At 36.7% G+C, this 23,639-nt stretch overlaps 1 protein-coding gene and 1 long non-coding RNA gene across 2 annotated transcripts in view; both read left to right on the forward strand.

The window, feature by feature from the left end:
- Positions 1 to 23,639, forward strand: part of LOC106077948 (platelet endothelial aggregation receptor 1-like) — a 60,793-nt gene that overhangs the window by 34,970 nt on the left and 2,184 nt on the right. The window lies entirely within an intron of this gene.
- LOC106050837 (uncharacterized) lies at positions 665 to 8,400 on the forward strand. The gene is made up of 3 exons (XR_008777838.1): positions 665 to 865; positions 3,391 to 3,519; positions 8,254 to 8,400. It is a non-coding gene; the product is annotated as an uncharacterized LOC106050837 (long non-coding RNA).

Below are 23,639 nucleotides of genomic sequence, written 5' to 3' on the forward strand. Positions count from 1 at the left end.
CCTGGAATGGGTTGCTTGAGCCAGCCAGGAAAACCGATGACTTGGCAGAATTTAAGCTATTGGTTAACAAGCATGACTAGAAGTATGACGCATAGGACTTAATCCTCTTCTGTATTATATAAGATAAGGTAAGATAAGTTTAAGGATGAGTGCAGACATGACTACATAAGCCCTATGAACTATATAGATACATCGAATTTTAAACTGAATTTTAAAATTTAATAGGCTCTCATTTTAAATATGTTCAACAATCAAATAACATAGGTCTTTATAAACTAAATTTATTACAGTTTAACAATCAAACGAAAAAAAAAAACAGGATTTTTTAAAAAGGGGTTGGGGGGGGGGGGCTGACTCCCTGAGCTGACCGCATCGGGTGACACCCACCCTAGTCACGCCTCTGATAATAACCTAATTTAGTGGAAAGTAAAGAATATGAATCATTATAAAATTTAGACAGCATGCAATGAAACTTATTTACGAATACAAGTAAAAAAAGAAATATGGTTCAGTCTGAAGTATTTACCTTCACTTATTTGTATTTGTATAAATATTTATTGGTCTATCTCGAAGATCTGTATTTTAATGTTTGTACTTTACGACACTATACTTTTAGATTTTCGTTATACGATGAACTAGAATAATCAGAGAAAGAGATTGAGGGAGAGAGAAAGAGAGAGAGAGAGGTCGATACAAAAAATAAATAAGTGAGAGAAAAAGAGATACAATATTTTATTATTAAGATTCTTTTCTTTTATTTTTTTATCTTTCTGTCCGTATATAACTTTCATTTTTCCAGCGATGTTGATTGCAGTCACTTTGAGATTGTCTTGGATTTATTTCTTCATCAGCATTGCCAGAGCAGGTACGTTTTTATCTAAATAATGGAGATATTATTTTTAAAAAATAGCAACTGTACATTTTACATTTAAAGTTTTAACAACTACATTTTTTTTCAAAAAGTATTTTAAAACAACATTTGACTTGTCTACACACATTTTATTATTATTGAAATTTAGTGTAGTGCCGGCTCTTTATAAGTGGAGACCCATTACGTGATTTTCTTTTTTTTTTTTGTGTGTGGCTTCTACCATCTTTCGTTTTTGAAAAAAAAATGCACAGCATAATATTGATAAATCTAAAAGCATGTCATAGTTGTACAGAAAAAAATATTGTCTTTGTAAATTTAATTTCATTTATCTTTTATATTTTCTAATAGTTAATTAAAACACTTTTTTGTTAAAATAATGTTACGAATCTCACTATCCAGGCTGCACCATACACCACCAACTTAAAGAACTTGACAAGTCAGGGCTCCAAAATAACGTAAAGGTTTAATGTCCATAAATAACAGCCAATACTGTACAATTGGCAGCACGTAGAACAGTACAAATAGCTCTGCGATAACAAATATCTGTCCGATAACACCGTTCCGCCGTATCAAGTCTTGCACTGGCCTCTCCGTCTCGTTCCGGGCTTGCACTGGGTTCAACAGTTCGGGACTGACTTCACACACTTGGGCTCGTTGTGTCGGACTCGATCACAGACCAAGATCAAGACGCCGTTCGTCTCAACTGTACTTGACAGTACTCCGCACTGAACCGTCGTAATGCTCCGTACAGAACCACACCGTTGAACTGTGCTGTAGTCGACCGTGTTCTGAACTCCTGTCGTGAACCCGCTTTCTGAACCGTCTTGACTGCGTCGCCTCCGCTCTTATATAGGGTCCCTACTGGCCTTCTCGAACCGGACAGAACGCCGGTCGACGTTTCTAGGTGGTCAAATGACTACAACTCTCTTGACGCTACTGAGCTCTGTTCACGACGGCGATTCTTCCCGAACCCTCTTGTTGACACTCGTCTCGGCCGATCGTCGTAACTCGTCACGGTTGACCGCTCGTCTAGCGCTGGCCTGGGGCGATTTGCTTCGGCTGACTACACTCACACCACTACCCCTCTCTGTGCCACCACCAAGTTTATAACAATAATATATTTCTGAAATGTGGAGGGTGATGACTCTTGTGGTTGCACAGTCTTGCACTGTCGTAAACCCGGTCCTAGATCCACAAAATCACACCTAAGTGAAATACACAATTGTGGCATAATATACTGAGAATAGTTTGTCAATTTAATTATATCGGAAAAGGGAAACGCCTTTTGGTAAAACATAAGTAGTACAAAGATAGAAATAGTATCTTCAATATTTAAAATGTATTGTAATGACTCTAAGGCAGGCACTCAACGTCAGGCGGTAATAATAGACGCTGTATTTATTTACAGTTATAAATACACAGCTAGACACGGACTTCAAACTATCAAGTCACCGGGAGTCTTGTCTTAAGTTCTACAAGCCCTTTTCTACCTACACATTAGTACAGACCAGCGACACACTTCCCAGTGTCGCTCCAGGTCCTCAGTACAGGTGCACGAAGGACAGTTCTAAGTCCCAGACAGCTCAGACTCCCATAACTTGCTGATCACTTCAGACGGATCTATAACAGTCCTTGCTAGTCTAGTGCGACGCACCTTTTGCACTAGATTGGATGGCGGTGGGTATGGGAGGATTATTTACAGTAATAAGAAAATCGTGTGCACATTTTTTTTAGTTAAGTAAATACAAAAAGCATACTTAAAATAGCACCACTTTCCAAAAGCTGAAACTAAAAAGTACATTTATTTCAATGGTCTTTACGACTTTGAAGTCGACATTACATTACATTCGGACCAGACATGCACTTGTTAAAGCCTTAATTTGTTTGAGATGTGACGGCTCTTTCTATGTCCAAGTATTTTATGGCAGTGTTATAGCCTATGTAATCTAAATATAAATTCTGCAATGAATAGATAGACTCAAAACCAAGTGTATGTTTGTGTATGGTTCAATTAATGTGCTCAAATAATAACGAGAAAAATAAAAAAGCGATTTGAAAAGGTTAACAAACAGTCTTCCCTTACAAAAATCAAAACATCATTTCACTACTAGTGTGTGTCTCATTTTGTTTTCATTAAAAATTGTGCTTTGAAGTTTAATTTTTTTTAATCTTTACATAATGCTGAAAAAGTAAGACAAATTTCCTCATATATAATTAAGATTATTAACTCTTTCTCTCCTAATTGATGATACCATCGTGGATCTGACCTCATTCAATTAAATTGATGTTTGATTGTATAAAAAGAGCATGCAATCCCCTTTAATTCTTTACCAAATAAAACACTTTCTGATAACAAACGAGAAAGCTATTCAAGCTTAACCATAACATGGAAAAAATATTAATGAGCTAAATGAAGAATTGTGCCGGAACATGGAAAATAATTACGGAGAGAAAGAGTTAATATTCTAACCAAAAACCCACATTATACGTTTAAATTTAATCTAACATCTTGACAACAGAAGGCGGCTGCGGTACTGGATGGTTCGGCAACTATTGTCAGTACAAATGTCACTGCAAGAGCTCGGCCTGTGACACCAACGGTGACTGTGTCAATGTGACCTGTGAGAGAGGATGGTTTGGCTACAAATGTCAGTATCGTAAGTAAGATTGACACTTTATTTCTGTTATAATGAACTCTTAGTTAAATTGGTTTCATTTGGGAGTTTTTCTCTTGCTGAATCAAGAACAGAAAAAAAAATTCGATAGTAGAAGGAAATGTAAGCATTTCAAGATTAACAACTTTTTTTGTGTGAAAAAGTTTTGAAATGTACTCTAAAAAAAAAACAATCTTGAGTTAATCTTAGTTTTCTCTCGCAACGCTGTACCAAATCTACAAGAGACCAGTTCTAAGATGTAAAGAAGCCTCTTACAAAATGAATTAATTTTTTGAAGCATTTAAAATTTTGTATTCGAAAATACATTCGCCTTAGCAATAAATTTTTATTGAATGAAAGCTCATAATGCCGTTTTTATTTAATGGCATCTCAAATGACAATTTTGTCTATTTTTCAGTAGATTTTTATGAGTTTTCAGGAGATTTTTATTATTTCAGGAGATAAAAAAATCCCTGAAAAATCCGGAGGCCTCAGAACCCCTGTTATTATATATAAAGTGGTTCAGCTCGTCACTATTTCTGTCGGGGTTGCTGCAGTGTTGGTCATGTCCAACCAGATTAGAGGATTAGAGGTAGGAAAATCATTTTTGTCAGCAGCTTGTAGTCTGTGGGAGATCGGTCTGAGGTCACTAGGTGTGGTGGTGTCTTCGGGTTTGTTTGTTTTTCGGTAATAAAATAATGTATGCGAGATTAAAATCTTTGGGCGTCTGTCCTGCTTCTAGCATGTCCTTAAAAAGTATTAGTAGTAGGGGCCCTATTTGGTGGAAAAAGGTTTTGTAAAATTCGTACATCAAACCGTCAGGATCTGGGGCTTTATCGTTATGTGTAATGTCTAGGGTAACCCTTGATTCTTCTAAAGTAAAGGGACTGTCTGTAATTGATTTTTCTATCGTCGTTAGTGTCCTATAGTTTTCTATGAATTTGTTTTATATATTGTGATGTTGCTTGTTCAGGCTGTCTTGAGGTCAACTATAGATGACTGTTGATTTCAACCAATTACTCTGCAAGCGTTTGAGTTTTATTGTTCGGGTGTATTCAGTGTAGTTGATCAACAATACAGAATAAACAAGACATCGGTTTTAACAAGTAAAGAGATGTAGTCAACGCTGATGAACAATTTATCCTATGTTTATTCTAAGAAAAGGCCACAGTAAAAGTCTCTGTCAACTAAACAGAAGATTCTATCGTTAACTTATTTTTCCGGTCTCTAACCCAACATATCCCAAACGTCACTAGTCACGTTCAATATGCGTCTTCTATGGTGCGTCGCTAAATAACTAATCTATAAATAAGGTGTCTAACAGTATCTATGTCTGTCTTTTTTTTAATAAATGATTTTGAAGCTTCCCGTCTTTATTTTGGATTTTTTTTAACCATTTAGCGTTTCTGTTCCGTCTGAGTCTTTTATGGTTTTTATTCTCTTGTCTTTTTGTATCGCCAGAACACTTTACTAGGCTCTTCCGCCATTCTAGGAACGGGGAGGGGGTCGGACGAGTGGAGGGGGCGATCGCCCCTGCTGCCCCCCCCCCCTGGATCCGCCAGCGGCTTAACTATGTTTCAGGGTAGTTTCCCTTCCCTCTGGCTGTAACGCTCTATATGCGTCCACCAAGCGAAAGGTTCCTTTGATTTCTTTTAAAAAATCATACGTTTCCACCGTTGACCTCGGGTGTGGACACTGTGTGCTTGTGAATTGCTTGTCTAATTGTGTTTCTGTGTAATTTAAGTCTTCCCCCAATAATTTTTGTTCTCCAATGTGTCAGCTGTGTATTTGCTTCGCTCAGAGTATCGAAAAAGATACTCAGAGTCGGAGCGGAGCGTATATGTTAATAAATAAGTGTGTATGCTTGTTTTTCGGCTTCTAATCTGACTATGACCACCCTTTCACTTTTATCGTTATGTGTGTATGTTACTTTGAATCTATCTGATGTTTGTAAAACGGCTACTCCCTTTCTTTCTTCCCTAGACTGAAATAACCTCTTGAAATTTATGTCTGACGTAGATTTACATTTTGAATTTATATCTATCTCTTACAGAAAAACGAATTCAAGTCTGAGTGCGTTAGCTAATTGGAAAATGTGTGCAAAATCACTTTTTTTTAAAGTGTATTTCTTAAAACATTTTAAAAAGATTTCTCGATAAACAGGAAAAAAAAATTCTAAAAAATATTTTTTATTAATTCTTGTTTTAAAAATTGTGTGAAAATATGTGCATAAAATATACAATTTTCGTTTTTTAAAAAAAAAACAATAAGAAATGACTTAATTTAAAAAAAAAGAAAATCTCCCTTTTTTAAAGCTTATAACACTTTGTAACAGCGACCATTTCGTTTTTAATAACTAATGTACTATTGATTTAAAAAAAAATATTTACCCCCCACCCCGCCCCAACTACCGGGAAAAAAATTCATGTATACAATTTTCGTCTGGTTATACAAATCAAAACATTGGCAATATTGCAGTGTAATAGTGTAGAGTAGTGATGTTCAACCTTATTAGGCAGTCGGCCCATTATAATTTCCGACACTCGTGTCACAGGCAAACATCAACAAAAAGATTTTTAAAATATAAAAAGATAATTAACCATTTTTATTAGAAGCTAGTCATTACATTAATTTGTGACAGTTGATTATAAACCAACTTTTAAATATTCTACTATATAGAAGTGAGCAAGTCGAATCACTGAATCTAGAGTTTAGATGTTAGCCCGCGAGACGATTACGTAACATGGGTTTCTCACGATTCATCACTGAAAAGGTTTTCCCTAACAATTGATTGCTTGTCATTATTGTCATTATCGTTATCGCTTGTTTTCAGAGATTTATAGAAGTCTCTGCAAGCAACACAGAGTAAAAATCAGTTGTCTGAATTACTATAGTCAGTCGTTTCAAATACCTCGGAGCTATTGTCTCAGATGAGGGAACAAAACCTGTACTAATGGCCCGAATAACACAGTCCACTGCAGCCCTTTCAAAAAATGGAAGGACAAAGACATAGCCCTCGGCACCAAAATCAGACTGATGCGCTCCCTGGTCATGGCCACATTTTTATATACTTGTGAGTCTTGGACGCTGACTGCAGAGCTAGAGAGGAGGATCCTAGCAATGGAATTGAGATGCTACAGACGGTTCCTAAGCATCACATTTAAAGACCGCATCACAAACCAAGAGATTAGAGACAGGGTTACTGCAGCGATTGGACCGCTATCGTAAAAAGACGCAATCTATAAAAAATCTAGGGCCATATTACAAGGTCTTCGGGGCTTGCAAAGACTTTCCTTCAGGGAACAGTTCCATATAAAAAGAAGAAGAGGCAAACAAAGAAAGCGATGAGAAGACAACATAAAAGAATGGACGGGCCTGCCATCGAAAGAGCAAAAGACAGAACAAAATGGAGGAAGACTGTCGACAAATCTTGCATGAAACACAAACGGTCCGACAGACTAAGGGATAGGTAAAGGTAGATAAAGAATCGCATAGTTGGATATCTGGATTTGTAAGGGAATTAGTTCCAATTGCAGATCTGTCTGGGCACATAACATATTGGAAGCAGATGGATTCTTGAAAAAACTGACCTTGGTCAATCAGAACACGATCATCATCCCATGGTCCAGACTAAACAGCTTCCCACATAGACTTTGTTTGTGAAATAAGCAACAGACGATCGACTCCATTAAACTAAACGAATTTTCTAATAACCTTGTTGTCAACCTTACTTCTTGCATCAGTAGACACTCCCACTAACTGCTTCTCCCTATGAAGAAAAAATCCTCTGGTTGAATTTTTTTTTGACTGGACATTTCCAGTGGTGCATTGACATAGCATTTGGCACATGCTACTCTTAGCTGCTAACTTCTCTGATTTCAAAAATTCTGTTTTTTCTACGAATGAATATCAAGATTTTGAGTGGTATCAGATATGTAGGTGGACTCGTCAGCGGCAAGATAAAACATCTCGAAATTTGCTTAGTCTGTTAGTTTTGAAGATATTTACCCATATCTTTTACTTGTCATGTAATTGTAATGAGAAAGGTTGACAACTTTGATCGAGTTCTTCTTTTGAGCACTAGTTATTGCTAGAAAGCACTTTCGTTAATGCATTCGCCGTGGGAATATGGTTTCATGTCTCTATTTTTAATGTGAACAGCTCTAGAGTTAGCTTTACTCATTTTCTTGTCTTTTTGATAAATATACATATCTATCCTCCACTCTAGGTGTAATCTAACAATCTCAAACCAAGAATGTCGCTTTATTTATTTATATATTTGGTTTGATAAAGCTGTTGAATATTATGTTCTTTAAAAAGAGCCACTCTCTCTTTATAAAACAAATTATGATGTTGTTGTTTTTAAGTTGGTACCAATCCATACAAACAAAAAGGGAAAGCCTTAAAGTAGAGAAAGATAATTATTTTGAATTTCTTTTTTTAAAAGAGGATTCTCTACATTTTTTGCGTAGGTTCGGATCGACCCATGTCTTGGGCCGGATATGGCCCACGGGCCATATTTTGAGCTTCAATGTTTCAATAAATCTTTATTTTATGTTTACATTTCTGATACCTGGTATTGGGCGACATCATTTAATTATGTGTGCATATTTCTGAGAACTAGTCCAAACCACCCTCCCTCTTTTTGCCAAAGCTAACTATAATTTGATATATTACAAAATTTACCTATATGTATTGTTAGAAATAAAGTTTATTCTTTTTTCCCAGAGGATCTAAGTTCTCTAGCAGACACATCACATCCAAGTCTGGTAGATGGGGACGACACAACATGTAACGAGGACGTGTATAGCTCAAGTGTCTCCTTAAATCTGAATACATCTTTCATTTTTACATGGATGAGATTAGTTTTTAAATTAAAAGGTAATTAACTAAACTATCTGATATTTCATCTTCTTGCTTAATTTTAAAGAGTTTTAAAATTTCTTTTTACTGTTTCAATGTTCTAAAGATATAAACATATATATATAATTTTGAAACAAAAATTTCAGTTATATATACATATATATATATATATATACCTTAGCCTGTAGCACTGTCGGGGCACCACACAAGATTTGTTGACTGTCGTTCTCCAATCCTCTCTCTCTTTTGACCTTGATAAATCCTGGTTGGCCAGTCTATTCTTTTATGATGTCAGCATATCATTTTCATTGTCTGCCTCCTATTCTCTTTATATCATTATCTCTATCTATCTATCTATCTATCTATCTATCTATCTATCTATCTATCTATCTATCTATCTATCTATCTATCTATCTATCTATTTATCTATCAATCTATCTATCTATCTATCTATCTATCTATCTATCTATCTGTCTACCTATCTATCTATCTATCTATCTATCTATCTATCTATCTATCTATCTATCTATCTATCTATCTATCTATCTATCTATCTATCTCTCTCTCTATATCTATCTATCTATCTATCTATCTATCTATCTATCTATCTATCTATCTATCTATCTATCTATCTATCTATCTATCTATCTATCTATCTATCTATCTATCTATCTATCTATATGTCTACCTATCTATCTATCTATCTATCTATCTATCTATCTATCTATCTATCTATCTATCTATCTGTCTACCTATCTGTCTATCTATCTATCTATCTATCTATCTATCTATCTATCTATCTATCTATCTATCTATCTATCTATCTATCTATCTATCTACCTATCTATCTGTCTGTCTATCTATCTATCTATCTATCTATCTGTCTACCTATCTATCTATCTATCTATCTATCTAACATATATATATATATATATATATATATATATATATATATATATATATATATATATATATATATATATACTTTTTTTTAGAAATATAACATTGTTCATAATAAACTACGAGGTATTTTTATAACATTAATTACAAAAGCAAAAAAAAATAAAAAATCCAGATATTATAAAAGTTTCTAATCCTATTAAAATTCTGTAATTCAAGCTCGCCTCACTGGTTAACTTTATTCTTAACAATCTCAATCTAGGCTTTATCATTATATGTTTAAAGTGAATTAGGTAAATATAAGTAAAGATATGGATTTAACAGCATCCCACAATTCTCGAAGTAAAATCTACAAACCATATTTTAAACACCGTGTACAAAGAATATTGGTCAAAATAATACCATCTATTTTAAAAGTTCTAAAATATAAACTAAAAATATAAGTTTGAAAAAAAAAACGCTGGTTAAAGAGAGTATTGAAGATGTTTCATTTTATTATTACTGTCCACAGATCCTGTTTTAAACGCCACAGTGGTATTTCAAGAGAAGGAAACACAACAATGTCATGGTCAAAGAATTCTGCAAGTCAGTGAAAACACATTGGATATTTATTGTACTATGAATATGAAGATACAACAGATTAATATCACAGGACATAGTATCAAATATTTGTGCTCTGTTTATCTTAGTGGAGGTATGCACACTTAATAATGCATATGTTGTCTCTATTTTGCTTTAAAATTATTAAATGCTTAAGATAAAATAAAGTTTTAAAACTATTTACGGATTGCTAAGTGGTTTACAAGTAGAAAATGAACAATTTATTTGGAGTTCAAACTAAGGGTAGAATATTTCTATTGATTTTAAAGTTTTAAGACGAAATTGCTATTTGTATTTATCGATAACTAAACTAGCTATCAATGCAAAGTGCAGAACAAGCCATTACCCTATCAATTAAAGTTAAACCTTTGACATGCAGTGTGCCCCTTATGAGTGGAGAAAGGAAACTGTTTTTGTATGCCAGTTGAAGAGATCCAGTTGTACAGATCTATCAAATTTGTAATCATCGAGGGATTACGTTTCCAGTCTTAGACTAGTAGAAGTTAAATAATTTCTTTTTCTTACAGTGTAATGGTTATAATTATGATAATGTTAATTTTGAAGATTAACCTGTTCAATTCTAGTTTAATACTGTGAATACACCTTATTTTTTTTTTATAAATGTATTTTTCGTAAAAAAAAAATTGAGATAATTAACAAGTCTTTATCTTCACGACTTTATAAAAAGTAAATAGATGCAGTCATTGTTTAGTTCTTATAAATAAGTCAATAGCATCAACTTTTGTTTCTTATAATAAATAGGTATATACCAGCAATCTTTGTCGTGAACTAAAAAAAAAATTAAAAGCAGCAAAATAATAAAGAATAGAATAGATGTAGCTTTTGTCGGGACCAAATAAAGAAGAAAAGAGATGTAATCTTTGTCAGGACCAAATAAAGAAGTAAATAAATATAACATTTTACAGGACCTAATAAAGAAGTACTAAGATATAGCCTTAGTCAGGACCTGATAAAGAAGTACATATATATAGGCCTAACATACATATAAATTTGGTCAGGCCCTAATACAAAAAGTACATACATATAAATTTGGTCAGGCCCTAATACAAAAAGTACATAGATATAACCTTGTTCAGGAACTAATAAAGAAATACATAGATAAAGCCTTGGTCAGGACCTAATAAAGAAGTACATAGATATAACCTTGTTCAGGACCTAATAAAGAAGTACATAGATATAACCTTGTTCAGGACCTAATAAAGAAGTACTTAGATATAACTTGGTCAGGACCTAATAAAGAAGTACATAGATATAGCCTTGGTCAGGACCTAATAAAGAAGTACTTAGATATAACCTTGTTCAGGACCTAATAAAGAAGTATTTAGATATAACTTGTTCAGGACCTAATAAAGGAGTACATAAATATAGCCTTGGTCAGGACCTAAGAAAGAAGTAGATAGATATAGCCTTGGTCAGGACCTAATAAAGAAGTACATAGATATAGCCTTTGTCAGGACCTAATAAAGAAGTAGATAGATATAGCCTTGGTCAGGACCTAATAAAGAAGTACATAGATATAGCCTTGGTCAGGACCTAATAAAGAAGTAGATAGATATAGCCTTGGTCAGGATTTTATACAGAAGTACTTAGATATAGCTTGGTCAGGACCTAATAAAGAAGAAGATAGATATAGCCTTGGTCAGGACCTAATACAGAAGTACTTAGATATAACTTGGTCAGGACCTACTAATAAAGAAGTACATAGATATAACCTTGGTCAGGACCTACTAATAAAGAAGTACATAGATATAACCTTGGTCAGGAACTAATAAAGAAGTACATAGATATAACCTTGGTCAGGACCTAATAAAGAAGTACATAGATATAACCTTTCGTCACGTCTCAATGTAGGAGTAAAAAGCAGTTATTTTTCCAGGACGCAATGTCGCCATCAAGCAGCCCACCATTCAAACAACAACTTATATTGACTCTAAGGGAACTCAAACAGGATCAGAAAAGGCTGTCGATGGCAATGCTGACAGTTATTATCAGAATGGCAGTTGTTCCCACACATTAAGTGGCACTCCTCCCCCTACATGGAGTGTTAGGTTTAATACATCATTTGTGGTCAATAGATTTGTTTTATACAATAGAGGTAAATATTTGATGTTTACTTTTTATCTTCTTTGAATATGTATATATGTTTGAATGTATGTATGTATGTATGTATGTATGTATGTATGTATGTATGTATGTATATATATGTGTGTATGTATTTATGTATGTATTTGTGTATATTTTCAGCAGACGGAAAGAAAACTTAAATAGACCACCATTGGACAACGCCATAGTTGGTTTGCGAAGTTTTGCGAAACACACACTCATCCTTTATCCCCAGAATTAAAAACATTGCCATTATATATATGTATTGTCACGGGTGAATGTGTGTACGTATGTATAATCTATTTTTACAAATGAGCGAATCACCGGAAGTGTGTTAGTTGTCAAAAGTAGTGAGTATGGTGTGTGATATATGCCGTGGAGTTCATTAAAGTTTCAGTGTATTGATCTAGTTGTTTAATTGTTTTAGTCTATAATTAAAGCGGAACATCATAGCACCTAGACGCATCGAGAAGGTATTTGTCAGATAGTTATAAGTTCAGACTCTCTGCAAACTGCACCACACGACACCACCCACTCGACAACTCAGGGCTCCAAAATAACGTAATGGTTTAATATCCAATAAATCACAGCCAATACTGTACAATTGGCAACACGTAACACAGGCTGTACAAATAGTTCTTCGTTAATAACCGACGTATCAACTCTTGCAGTGGCTTCTCCGTCACTTCCCGGGCTTGCACTGGGTTCAACAGTTCACGACTGACTCCTAACACTAGGCTTGTTGTGTCGGACTCGATGGCAGACCAATATCAAGACGCCGTCTTGTACTAGCGAGGTGTCTGACTGTACTTGACAGTACTCCGCACTGAACCGTCGTAATGCGCGGTACAGAACCACACCGCTAAACCACACTGAACTGTGCTGTAGTCGATAGGAATGTATTGAACCGGGCGTTCAGCATAGACCCTGGCACCTGGGAGACAGAGGCACATGACAGAGCATCATGGCGTCGCGCTGTGAAAACTGGCGCACAGGTTGCTGAGGAAAGAAGAACAACGCTGGCAGAAGAAAAACGCCAGAAAAGAAAAGCAAGACTAGCTCCAGCTGGAATAACCTGCCCAGTGTGCGGCCGAACATTCCGGGCTCACATAGGTCTCACCAGCCACATGAAGAGGCATAAAACCCCAGTGCAAAGCCCTCAGCCCCCTGGATGACAAAGTGGTCATCATCGAATCACGATGGACGAACTATATATATATTGAACCGGCTGTAGTGAACCATCTTTATATAGGGTCCCTAATGGCCTTCTAGAACCGGACAGAGTGTCGCTCGACCATTCTGGTTGATCACATGACTACATCCCTCGTAACACTCCAGAGCTCTATTCACAACATCGATCCTTCTTGAACTGTCTTGGCTGACCGTCGTAACTCGTCACGGTTGACCACTCGTCTAGCGCTGGCCTGGGACGCTTTGCGTAGGCTGACTACACACACCACCACTAGCCCCATCTGTGACACCAGCAGATTTATTGTAATATATACACAAGGAATGCAAATCAATGCTGAAAAACACACATAACCAACAAGGCTTTGAAAATGACGTCAGTCTTGTAAGCAAAGAGCTGTCAAGTGTTAGTATATTTAAATAGCTAGAAGATCTCTTTTCAGACGTTGGAACTAAATCTGAAATTCTGGCCTGATTCGCACAGTTCACAGCAACACTTGCAAAAGACAAAGGCATAGCCTCCGACATTGAAATCCGACTGATTCGTTCCTTGCTCATTATTATATTTAACTTCGAGATATTTTAGACGTCCCCAAATCTAACAAAAGTTTAAGGAAGAAGTCTCATTTGGTTGGTGTGTTGGGCATAGAAATGTTATAAGTGCAGTTGAACAATTGAACGTTTTACATATTTTTTATGTATTATATAACTATATTTTGTGATGTCCTAACAGGTATTCCAGCACCTTCATTGGTCCCACAAAGGCTGCAAAATTTTACTCTTTTAGCTCTAAATGATTTTGAGCAAATCGAGTTACTTTACCAAGACCAAGAGCCACAAGTCTTACAAGTCTACACGGTGAATGAATATATAAGAAATCCAATCTCTCAAGTGAATATTTCTACTGCTATTAAAAGTAGCAACCATCTTACGCTTTGTGAGGTGGAGATATACGGAGGTATGCAGTGTCTAGTGTATTATAGTAAATCTTAGACAGGCGACTCAACGAAGTGTGTTTATTTACATGGATAAACACATAACAGCTTTCTAGATTCAATGAGTCTTGTAACTAGTTCTACCAGTCCTCCACCAAACATGAATACAGACTAACGACAGCCTTCCCCGCTTCGCTCCAGGTTCCGACTACAGTCAACCGGCAGCACAAATGACGGCTCCTTAGTTTCCAACTATTGCGACTCTTCCTAATCTCTAGATACTAATTTAAACACTATTCTTTCACTGTCCCAGCGTCTTGCTGTCCTTGTACAATAGTGTGCTTGTACGTACTACAATCACTGGTGCAAGGCAGGGTTACAGCAGTAATATTGTTGTTAGACAAGAATATGTGTTTAAAATCTGAAAAAAAAACTTTTATTAAGCCTAGTTGTATTAATTAGTTTGGATCAGTCATGTAATTAAATTTGTAATATATCTACATTAACAATAATAAATCCCTTTCTATTAGAAATATTTTTACCAATTGTTTCTGTTTAGCCATGCTACGGATGTAGCCGGCTTCTTTATAAAGTTAATATTATTCACCATATCTATGTTCGAGTTCATAGTAAATGAAATAGATGCTTATCTTTGACTAACAATGATGATATATATATATAAATATATTTCTAAAATATATTTCTATATTCATTTTTTGACGGGGAAGGGGACTCTCCGTCGTTTTGAGTGAATAGCCTACTTTTAGAATATAAATTTAATTAACTTACAATGTGTATACATTTTGTTTAGATTGCCCAGAAGGTAAATTTGGTTTAGACTGTAATCAAACTTTTGACGCCAGATGTGGACACCACTGCAGTATGGATAATGGTTCATGCAATTATATATGCATATGTTTCAGCAACCCACCTGAGTGTAATATAGGTATGTACAAATAATAGATTTTGTAAGCTGTGTCCCGCGGAAAAAAATATATACATATGTGTGTGTGTGCGTGTACATAATTAATCTTTATTACATTCTGACCCTTACGGAAGACGTTTATTGTGCCCTAGAAGAGGTTCTTCCTAGAATTAGTGGAAATCTTGTAGACTCCCCGCCCTTGCTAGCAAGGGGGTCTGGGGGAGCTCGTAGTGCTCCCCCAGCGCGGGGGATATATATGTATATATTAGGAGTGCACCGGATAGTACTTTTTGATATTCGACCGGAGCCGGATATGACCGGATAGTAAAATTTGATATTCGGCCAGAGCCGGAGCCGGATGCCTAAATGACGCGAACAGTTCGTTTTACTGAAGTTTTTGCAAATCTTCTATATAACATACCTATATTCGAATTTTTTTTTCTTTTATTTACTTTCTTGCTTTATACTCTTTCACTGATTGATAAATTAAAATTAACAGCATTTTTTAACAGATATGCTTATCAGAAACTAATCTTTGTAACATGAGATGGTGTGTATGTATGTGTGAGGCCACCAATTGTAAAGTAGTATGTGGGATACCTCATGCAGAATATATAAACTTATGTGTAACTAATGTCAATCATTCGAAGGTAAAGGGCAATCTTGGTTTTATAGCGTAAATCTCTCTTAAGTACAATCTAAGTTGTATAGTGGGTGGATGTTTGTGTTCATGTATTTGACACCATCAACTTGTTATTATGCTCGTGTTTTAAAGGCCACAAACCGCTTCTGGTTTGTACCTAATACAGATAGTGGCTACGTAAATGTCTTAAGTAATACCAGTGATAACGAGGAGTTACTTGACACTCTTAAATTATTATTAACAATATTGTTATTCAATCTAGACACACATAACACAAGAGTAAGATTTGCCTAGTTTACCACATGACAGTACTATTTTACAAGCATTGCAAACTGCTTTAGAGTTGTCCATTGTTTTGACATTAAAGTAATGCCATATAAGTGATGACTTTTTATCAGCCATTATTATTATTATCCAATTTACTAAAGGCCCTTACACGCCATTTTTATACCCGTGGATTGTGTAACAAAATACTTGTTGGGGTGTGTCTTGTAGTTCAGCGCCCTAATTGACATTTCTCTCCAAGTAAACAAAATTAGTGTCATTATCTAGTGACCTCTAGACAGTGTCAATAACAATAACAATTTGCGTCAATCCATTCTGTATTAAGAATGGTCATTGTCTATCAATACATTAAGCGTCACGGATTAAACAAGTAAGAAGTTGGGGATGTTGAGTCTCTTGAGCCCTCCCTTTAAAGATACTTCTGGTCAGTGTCTTCTATGCTAATATACACAGATCCTTTCTATTTGTATCTACATTAAAATTAGTTCCTAGCTAACTAAGTTATTAAATATAATAATTATTAATGATACACACTTGGTTTTAAGGTTGAAAAAAAATCACTCTTGTAGGTGTGTGTTTTATGTCCAACTTCATAATTGACATTTATCTCCAAGTTAGCAATCTTGGTAACAGTGTAGATGTTTGGCTTGTAGTCCAGCCCACTAATTAAGACTTAACTCAAAGTAAACAAATTTTTTACCTGGTCAACAGTGTAAAAGATTTGGCTTGTGGTCCAGACCCTTGATTGACAACCTATCTCAAAATAAACAAACTCATACCACATTAACCTTACAGAGGTTTGGCTTGTAGTCCAGCCCCCTAATAAAAATTCTTCTCCAAGTAAACAAACTCAGTTCCCTCATAAGATGTGACCTCTGGACAGTGTCGACAGGTTGACATCTGGCTTAATGTGGTCAGCTGTCTATATATAATGTAAAGTTTTATTTCTATTTAGAATAACACGTCTTGTCTTATAGTTTTAAAAGCACATACTTTTATTTGAAACAAAAATTTTAATGTATTTCAGAACTGACATTATTGAATCATGTCCACTTTATGAATATTGGTTTATTTTTTATTGACATGGAGATTTAGTTTAAACTTCTTGTTCCACATCGTTTTTCAGCGTCGACTACCTTTATATTGTTTGCCTTTCGCCTGTGTTGTTTCGATATTTAAGTGTTATTTCCACAACTTATGTGGGAAATATGGCTGAAAAATGGTAAATGAGCGTCTAGTTTAGTACCTTGAGATTGCCCGTCTTATAGCTCCAGAACAGGCTGGTTTCAGGACTGGAATGTCCGCTATAGACCAAGTCAACATCTTTATGCAGAGCGTAGCAGATGGATTTCAAAGGACCGAAAGCACACACGCAGTCTTCATTGACTTAAAACAGGCATATGATAAAGTATGGCGGTCTGGTTTGCTTCATAAGATAAGAGCCGCGGGGATGCGGGGACGGATATTTTACTGGATTAGAGACTTCCTTTAAGAGGGTACAATAAGATTAAGGATGTACGAAGAAGTCTCAAAGGAAATGACCCTCGAGCACGGCCTCGCCCAGGGCTCCGTCTTGTCATGCGCCCTTTTCACGGCCTTCATAAATGACCTACCGGCTCAGCTACAATGCCCAAAGCTGCTATATGCTGATGATATTGTCCTTTGGAAATCCGGAAGGAGCGCAACTTCTATACAAAAAAAAGTTAAAAGAAGATCTCCAAACGCTCTGCTCATACTCACAAAAATGGAGGCTAGAAATAAACACCTTCAAGACGGTCTATTCTCTGTTCACGCTCGGGCTGGCATTCTCGGGCAACTTTTCCAACTCTCCCTCAACGGAGTGGCTCTCACCTTGGCGGCTTTTCACTTATCTTCCCTTGACCGGGGTAAAGATAAACACACAATCTCTTTGATCTTACCTGCCGGATGTCTGACGGCAGTAACCTTGTGCCCACGGTAGCCGGCCACCCGCCCTACTGTGCCCACTACAGATATCAGAACTACTTTGGATTGAGACTACACAAGAACTATATCACCGGCGTCCCTCTATCCGCTAGAGCGCAACCTCCAGCTGCAGAACCTCAAGCCAGGACACAGCCAGCTGCGACCCAAGCAGGACAACCAGCTAAGTTCAGAAGACAAAGTGACATACTCTCTTATTAAGTACAAGAGTGATGACTATTATTGGTTAGAGATAGATGCAAACCCTTCCCCCTTTTTTATTCTTCAATGTATATATTTATGTAAATAAATATTCTTCAATCTATAACTTTGTATCTTTCTTTCATTACTTGTCTCGTTGCGTGCCTGCTCCCGATTTATATGCTACGGGTTGATGTGTGATAGTTTCAAAAATAATCATCCCCTAGACACTAAACGCGCCAAACACACGTCACTTTCCCCAACCTGTCACACCAAGTACCTTGGTGTAACTTTAGATCGCAAACTAAAAATGTGTGAGCACATCCAGGATGTTTTAAAAAAGGCCTCAGGGAAATTTTGCATTGTACGGAAGCTGGCATCCACGAAGATGGGAGCCCGAGCAAACATGCTCCGATCCCTGTATTTAGGAGCAGTCCGATCACAGATAGACTACAGCTTACCTGTGCAAATTTATGGCTCTAGGACTGCTCTTAAACAACTTGATAAAAATACAGTCCCAAGCACTAAGATTTGTCTGTGGAACCTTTAGGACTTTAGGACAAGTCAGGTAAATGCGGCTGAAATAATGGCTAATATAGATCCACTAAACTTTAGGAAAGGTCAATACTGACCTGCTATGAAAGGATGGATGACTACCTCTTAGCTAGAAAACAAGTGGATGGTTGGAGATGCAGAAGACGTATCAAGATGCAGTCTTTTATGCATCATTCCACTAGACTATTTGATGAAGCTGGCCTCTCCACTAACCGACAAAACATTCAACTCTTTCATCCCCTTCCCCCTTGGTGTCGCCCAACGACCCCAGACATACGCTTGAAATTAGAAGACCCTAATGCCACTAAGCAAAGTCGTTCATCTAACAACCTTCAAATCCTAGCTCTGGAGACTATTAATACCTTTAAGCCCAGTGCTATTTTTGCATACACTGATGGGTCGGCATCAATAGATTCTGGAAGAGCAGGCTATAGAGCCTACATCGACTTTCTTGGCTCTTACACAGTCAAAATCTTTGGACCATGTGGTAGTGTTTGCAGTTTTGATGCAGAGACCATGGTAGTTTGTGAAGCTTTAAAAGTCATTGACTCTCAACTCGGCGAGGGACATTTGAGGGCAACACAGATTGTTGTGGTTACTGACTCAACATCTGTACTACAGGCTTTGCAAAGCCCCGGACCATGGCCTCCCAATATCAACACAGTCATCATGGCTTCACATAACATTAAACAACGCTATGGCACCCCTGTAATAATGCAGTGGGTACCGAGTCACATAGGTGTGACTGGCAACACAATTGCATCTGCCAGGCTGTAGCACGGTGTGCCAGTCTGCCTAAGGGTCACCAGCTCCTGATTTTTCCTAAGGGTTTTCTCCCGAAGCTTTTCCCGTAAATGGGTATAGCCGCAGGGCTGCGGAGGTTTGGATTCAGAGTTTTCCTTCTCCTAAACGAGTAGCCAACCAAGGCTAACGAGCCCCTCCTGCACGAAGCTTACTGGTTTAGGCGCCAGTTGCTCGCCTTTGCCCCTTCTCCTGTCTGTGGTAACGGTTTAGCCAGGCCTCAGTAACTGAGCCACACGTGAAGGCCAGGAGTTGGACTGGTTGTCAGAGGCTATTTCAGACGCATGCCATTGGAAGCACTTTGTAGGTAATGATGGGCTTGAGATCATTACCTCTTCCGGCGTTAACAACCTTGCTGAAGCATTACGTCATAGAATGTAACATACCTGTAGTTAAAGACAAATATATAATACAATGAAACATCTACTAATGACCACAATCCATTCTGGAAAGTTGGTCGCTACTAGAAATGTTCAGTATCCGAAACAATTTTCTTCAAAAGAAATAACGGAAATAGATGCAATTGTTTCTTAACCCGTGTTGACTCTAGTACGTGAAAGTTACAGGTTTTAAAAATATGTGTTTGTAATGATGATATAAGTACAAGAAAATATTTAGTAAAAATGGTTAAATAGTATGAATGGTTTAATATACTGTTACGAATCTCACTATCCAGGCTCTCTGCAAACTGCACCATACACCACCAACTTAAAGAACTTGACAACTCAGGGCTCCAAAGTAACGTAACACTTTAATAGTTGAATAAATAACAGCCAATACTGTACAATTGGCAACACGTACACTGTACAAATATCTCTCCGATAACACCGTTCCGCCGTATCAACTCTTGCACTGGCCTCTCCGTCTCGTTCCGGGCTTGCACTGGGTTCAACAGTTCAAGACTGACTTCACACACTAGGCTCGTTGTGTCGGACTCGATCGCAGACCAAGATCAAGACGCCAGTCGTCTCAACTGTACTTGACAGTACTCCGCACTGAACCGTCGTAATGCTCCGTACAGAACCACACCGTTAACTGTGCTGTAGTCGACCGTGTTCTGAGCCCTGTCGTAGACCTTCTGTCGTGCACCGTCTTGACTGGACACCTCCGCTCTTTATATAGGGTCCCTACTGGCCTTCTCGAACCGGACAGAACGCCGCTCGACGTTTCTAGGTGGTCAGATGACTACAACTCTCGTGACGCTCCTGAGCTCTGTTCACGACGGCTATCCTTCCCGAACTGTCCTGCTGACACTCGACTTGGCTGACCGTCGTAGCTCGTCACGGTTGACCGCTCGTCTAGCGCTGGCCTGGGGCGATTTGCGTCGGCTGACTACACACACACCACTACCCCTCTCTGTGCCACCACCAAGTTTATAACAATACTTACTGTTAAACTGTGCTCACAAATTAAAGTATAGATTAAAAAAAAACAACAACTTTTTAACTTGTCTTTATTCTTAACACTGAATACACTAAAATCTAGATATTTATCATCTTTCCACCACTGGTGAAAATCTCTTGATGTTTATTACAAACATTATATTAACATATCTTCAACTCAATCTCTTATTTACGTAGCCACTATGACCGAGGCATGACCTATATTTTAAGTCAAATGCAGCAAAGGAAAACGAATATCAAAAGGGTTTTACCCGATTTTATTTTCGGTTTCACAATTTTCCACAATAAAATTGTAGATGGCTTTAATATGCAGCTATGTGTTCGCACAGCTGATGCCCGCGTTTGTATTTAAAGAGTTTCCAGTTTCATCATTTTGTGTCTAATGCATCTTTTAAAGTTTTTATAAATCTTTACTTTAATACTCCAAAATATGCATTCAAAAACATATATCTATTCCATAGTCTGTAATAATGTATTTCCAAACATTAAGAGAAGATATAGTAATAGAAAGCAGTTTGTATATTTCAATTATATTAAAATGTTCACTTTTAGAATGTTGCGACGGTAAATGGGGAGACAACTGTAACAACAACTGCTCAACGAAATGTTGCGAAGATGTTTGTAATGGTAAGACTGGGCTTATTGAATCTGAATGTCACGGATCTAGCAATCAACCTTCCTGCACTCAAGGTTATTTTAATTATGCATAGGTTTTTCATGACTGTTTTCAGTTGTTTAAACTCTTTGTGTTCTTTTTCTTCATAATTTAAACGTTTTGTTTTATTAGCATTCATTTTTACCCACCAAAGGTAATAAATATTTCCCGGTTGCAACGTTCTGTAGCTTATAATGTAATGCAGTTTACCATATTATTTTTTTTTTATTTTTATTTTCTCATGCGTTTTAATGCAAAATGATTTTTGTTCAAAAAGGTTACTTTGTCGTTGGACAGTTTGAGTGTCTTGGTTCCAATTCTCTATCTTAGCTGTTTTCTATTTCTCTTATAAATATCGTACGTAACATTTTAAGCAAACATATACAATTCTTTTAATAATGGCCCGTCTTTTATTGTTGGTTCATTCAGTTTTGGAGGCGCTGTGGCGGCTGATCGGTAAAGCGCTTGACCCGGGATTGAATCCTGGTGAAGACGGGTCCAGGCCTGGTAGTTGGATAAAAGCCTTTCTAACCACCAACAGAATAATGGCGCCTATGGCGCCGGCGCCCTACTGGACTTCACTGAAGGAGTCCACCCAGCTCTAATGGGTACGTGACATTTGTTGGGGGAAAAGTAAAGTGGGTTTATCGTGCTGGCCACAGGAAACTCCAAAGGCCAAAAAAACAGATGAACTTAACATCATCTGCCCACAAGACCATAAGATATGAAATGTGTCACATCATTGTTCGGTAGTCAGTGCCATTCATTGGTTGCGGATCACGAGTTTCACTTGTTTATGGAGAATAGGATCTGGCACGGGGAAATCAAAGGGCCACAGTTGAATTGTGGGGTGTTAGGGCAGGAATTGCCAGTGAGCTGTTATTTTATTTTATGATGACTAAATCTCGTCTGCTAACCAAGATCTTATTTGATGAATCTTATATGTGTTGTTCTCTATTAATTGGAGCAGACTTGCGCGACATCAAGTAGTACAAGAATTCAGAGTGAAACAAGACATCTTTAATCACACTAACATACTCAAGTAAAATGTCACATAATAGCAGTGACAAAAGGGAACCTTTACTTTACAACTCATTCAGTTTTAGCAGTTGTCTTGGCGTATGGCCCTACCTGGATTTTCGAATTATGATAAAATAAATTGGTCTGAATTACGTTACATTAACTGGCGCTAAGTTTTGAAGATCAATTTTTTAAATTAAAAAAAGATAATTGAATAGTGTGCTGTTAATGTAAATTTTGTTATTTATGTTATTAATTATGTTATTACTCCTCCTTATACTGTTGTAATGAACTTTAGTGTTCTATTATTTTTAATGTCGCAGTAAAAGAAACAGGAGAAAGTGATTTGACTTTCGGAGCTGGGATGGGAATTGGATTTGCATTAGGTGTCGTTGTCATAGCAACACTAGAGATTATCGTGCTGATTATTTATAGAGTCCGAAAGAAAATGATATCAACAGGTCAAGAAAACAAAGATTTCAGCAACGATGTACAGCAAGCTTATGACGGCGTGAATCAAATTAACGTTGATATACATACGTATGAAAAATCGAGTCCATCAGGTGAGTTTGTGTTTAACTCTTTCTCTTCGTAATTATTTACTACATTTTTGTGGAATCAACGTTGATATCGTTAGTTAGGAGAGAAAGGGTCAAGTTTACTTCTACTTCACATTACGTCTCAAATTAGTTTTTCAATAGAAACTTGTATCTTGAATTCTTGCTAATTCAGCTCATAGACCTATATCTAGACTTGACATGGGGATCTTTTAACACTACAAAAAATGTAGAAATTTTATTTTTTTTAAGTTGAAAGAAGGCGTTAAATTGTAACGTAGCTACAAGTAGTAACATTTTTTTCAACATTAACCTATGTAACGAATAATTTTATTTTTAGATCTAAATCTAGTATCAAATGAGTTTTTCAATAAAAACTTTTATCTTGAATTCTTGCTAATTCAGCTCATAGACCTATATCTAGACTTCACATGGGGATCTTTTAGCACTACAAAAAAAAATGTGGAAATTTTATTTTTTTTAAAGTTGAAAGAAGGCGTTGAATTGTAACGTAGCTA

Source organism: Biomphalaria glabrata, chromosome 5 (assembly GCF_947242115.1).
Source record: "Biomphalaria glabrata chromosome 5, xgBioGlab47.1, whole genome shotgun sequence".
Taxonomy (NCBI): domain Eukaryota; kingdom Metazoa; phylum Mollusca; class Gastropoda; family Planorbidae; genus Biomphalaria; species Biomphalaria glabrata.